This window comes from Halyomorpha halys, unplaced genomic scaffold (assembly GCF_000696795.3).
Source record: "Halyomorpha halys isolate HHAL.00 unplaced genomic scaffold, Hhal_1.1 Scaffold128.1, whole genome shotgun sequence".
Lineage (NCBI taxonomy): Eukaryota > Metazoa > Arthropoda > Insecta > Hemiptera > Pentatomidae > Halyomorpha > Halyomorpha halys.
The window spans coordinates 1,404,951-1,408,760 of NW_027110898.1; positions in this window are offsets into that span (position 1 = coordinate 1,404,951).

Consider the following 3,810-nt stretch of genomic DNA (forward strand, 5'->3'; position numbering starts at 1 on the left):
TTTTATTTAATATGTCCAAATGGTAATTTTAGGTGGAATATTTCAATTATATATTAATTTGCTAAAAAGAGATTAAATGCATTGGATATGAATAATTACTTTAATTTTTAAATACTTTAAAGTTTATTTCAATTTCTATTGGCTTTCATAAATCTGTAAAAATTTTAACTTCACAAGTCAACATGCTTTTATTTTAATAACCTTGCTTGTTTCATAAACCTTTTTCATTCATTATTTCAGCATATTATTATTAATTGTGTTGTTTAATTTTATAAACCAATTATTTTTTATATAATTGTTATTACTTTTAAAAAATAATTATTAATAATAGAGTTTTTGGACTTTTTTTTTTTATTTTGACACATATTTGACTCCATAAAAATTCAGTCTCTGATTACCTTTTACATTGATAAAGACTCCCCTTTAAAAAAAAAAGTTAACAATAAAATCTTCTGCCAAGAAGAGATATAATTCTGAAATTACTAAAGATTATATCTAATGAAAAGAGAATATTTATGTGACCTCATTTTCAATAAAATATCCAAAACAATGTTTATGCCCATGCAGAGCTATAATATTCAAAATATATATAATATTTGTATGTAATTATATATATTAACAATCACATTATAATATAATATAGCGTTATTGAAGCAGTAGAGGGCAGCATAAGATGATGAATATGTATAAATAGACACTGAAAAATATATACAGCAACAGACATATAAACTGAAAACCACTTAGAAAATATATATATTATTCAAGTGTTAGAAGGCACAAAGCAAATAAAGTGCCAAGCCTAACTTTAAAATCAAGTACTCATCATTCTGTTAACTTTTGGCTTTTATCATAAATATCTTTGTAAAGACCGGAATCTACCATTTTCTGTTTAAAATGAAACTACATGTCCCATAACTAGTAATCTAGCCATTCCTACCAAGCAATAAATTGTTAGTATTGAAAAAGCCTAATTCAAAAGAAGGCTGTTGAGGCCGATTATAGATAGCTAGACATCTAGCAGGCACTGATTTTGGCAGATCGTCTATACATTTATTTAAAAATATAACAAATTTACCAACCACTATTTCAGTGTGGTGAGCAAATGTTAGAATAGCGCTTGACAGCAGTTAAAAGAGATTATTTATTACTAACAACAGTTTAGTGTTTTGAACTACTATCATAGTCATTATTAATTGATATCAGTTGTGACCAACTAATATAATGGTGCTTTTTCATAGTTTTGTTTTTGTGATAATTCCTTAAAATAGCTGATAAACAGTCTTTATAGTGTTGTTTTTTTTTTGCATTTAGATAAGTGATATTAATAAATCATAATATTTTGAGTGTTGCTTAAAATATAATCTAATATTGTTAGTTGGTGGGAATACTCACCGGGAAGTGGCATCTTCTGACTCAAAGCATCTGAGATCTGGACCAAGTCAATCAGGTAATCATAAATACTAACCTGGTAATTAATTTATCATTAAAGAATATAAACAGTTTGTAATAAACACAAAATGAAAAAAATAAACTAAGAGAAATTATTAAGATAATTTCCCCACAATCCCTTGCATTCCACAAGCCTTCCTAATCCTTGGGAACTATAATTTAAATTAAGAATCAAGAATGAACGGGGAACTACAATTGCTTCTAGCTAGATTAAAAATTTTGCAAAAAAATAATCAAGACAAGTAATTCTTAATATTTAACATTAAATTCTCGTTACTTTACAAATATCAAACTAAACAATGGTTTTCTTTAACTTGTTTTTATTTCTGTCTTGTATTTCATTAGATGACCCAATGTTGTTTATAAAATAAATGATCAGGAGACCCCCAAATCCTGTAATGCTAGAGGCCCATAACAGCTCCAAGTTTCTCTAGGGACAAATACTAATGGAGAATATGGCATCACCTATATAGATTTAATATTTAATTTTCCAGCAATAGTTAGGAAATACCGTTCATTTCAAGGATTAGTTTAGAGATACTCATTTTCTGGTATTCATTACCCTTTTTTTCATGACTCATTCCAATGAACTAGTTTTTCATTTCCATAGCTTTTCAGCAAACAGTAACGGGCGCAAGATTGGAAATTACTTCTCTTTTCTACACAACGATTTTTCCCAAGCACTGATCGCTCACTCCTTAAAGGGAAATATTGACAGTAATATAATATAAAATAAAATTTCATGGAAAGATCTAAAACATATCGCTGCTTTACTTGGATAGTGATAGATCTGATAAAATAATATTTTATTTTTTATTAGACTTATATCGTTGGCTTACAAGTGAAATACACTAATCCGAAAATTGAAAAAAAAAATTAAAATTAAAATATCTACCACTACAATCCATGAAGGGTTAAGGGTAAAGTACTTTATAAGGAAGTACTATTACTAGACCAACGGTTGTGCAAGGAGGTGATTTGGTCAGAATCACATTCGACCGCTATATTTTTATCGAATTAAGAGTACCCAATTTGTGAGGCTAGATGGACTCCAGGAGAGCTCCAAAACAGGGTTGGCTCACGACTACAGTTTAACAGAAAACAATTTTCTGCCCAGCCGGATTCGAACCTGGTTCCATTGAGTTAGTAGGATCGTGCCTTTCTGCAGTGCCATAGCGTTCTCAAGCCGAAAATTGAACTATTGAGATATTTGATGATAATTTTGTTTGTGTTATAAAAAATATAATTTTACTTTTTATAGGCATATTTTTTATGATAATAATAAATTATTTTTTAAAAAATTTAGACTGTAAAAACCAAATGACTCTAAGCTCGAAAACCTTGGCTTGAGAGTGTTTCACTTCTAAGCCAATGATATTGATGAAAATATAAGCAAAATTGAATAAAATTTACGATGGAAAGGTTAACTGCGTTGAATTTACGTGAAATGACCCATCATAAATTATTTCCTAATCTTGGTTGCGAACCATTGCAATGGAGAGACCACTGTGGAGAAAAAAAAACCTCTGTCTAAGATGATCTCTTTGGAACATTTTAAAAATAACTTATTTTTCAGATGTGTCAATAAGTTAAACAGCGATTTCTATGTTTTTATAAGTGTCACTTTTATAAGCATAGATACATGCAGATCGATCAATAATTGATAAATAATGGAGCTCTATATAATTTATGTATATCAATACTATCGATTTATTAACGAAAAATATTTAATAATTTATATAGTATGGAATAGAACAAATTCGATCAGTTGAAACACATTCCAAGTCTATGTACCTGTTTATTGTTCACCAACAGGCACTTATTATTATTGAAACATAAATGAAAACAAAATCCGTAATCAAAAACAAGAAAGCTAATTCGTAATCATTAACTGAAACAAGTCTAGGTGATTCAAAACTATATGATATATTAACGAAATATTTTTCAATCATTTAAAAAGCAAGGCTTTAGGTAACGGTAATTATATTATCATAGTGGCACGCCGGTATTCTATTACGCTGGACACTCTCTGACCTAAGAGCACTCTGGTTAATGGGAATTCATTTTTCAACGCTCATGAAAGTGTTTTGCCATGCCCAAGACAAATCGATACGCAAACTAAAAATGATTGATGAACTAGCTTTCCCACATTAAAGCATCTATTTTATTGTTTAGCTCTTTTGATTGATTCGTAAATACTTTCTGAATAAACATGTTCTCATGATATAACTCTCTCTCTCTCTCTCTCTCTCTATATATATATATATATATATATATATATATTGGTACCAAATAGCACTTCCCTAACATTTAAAGTAGGAAATGTTGCGTGTTTCAACGCCAACAGTTGAAAACGTACAG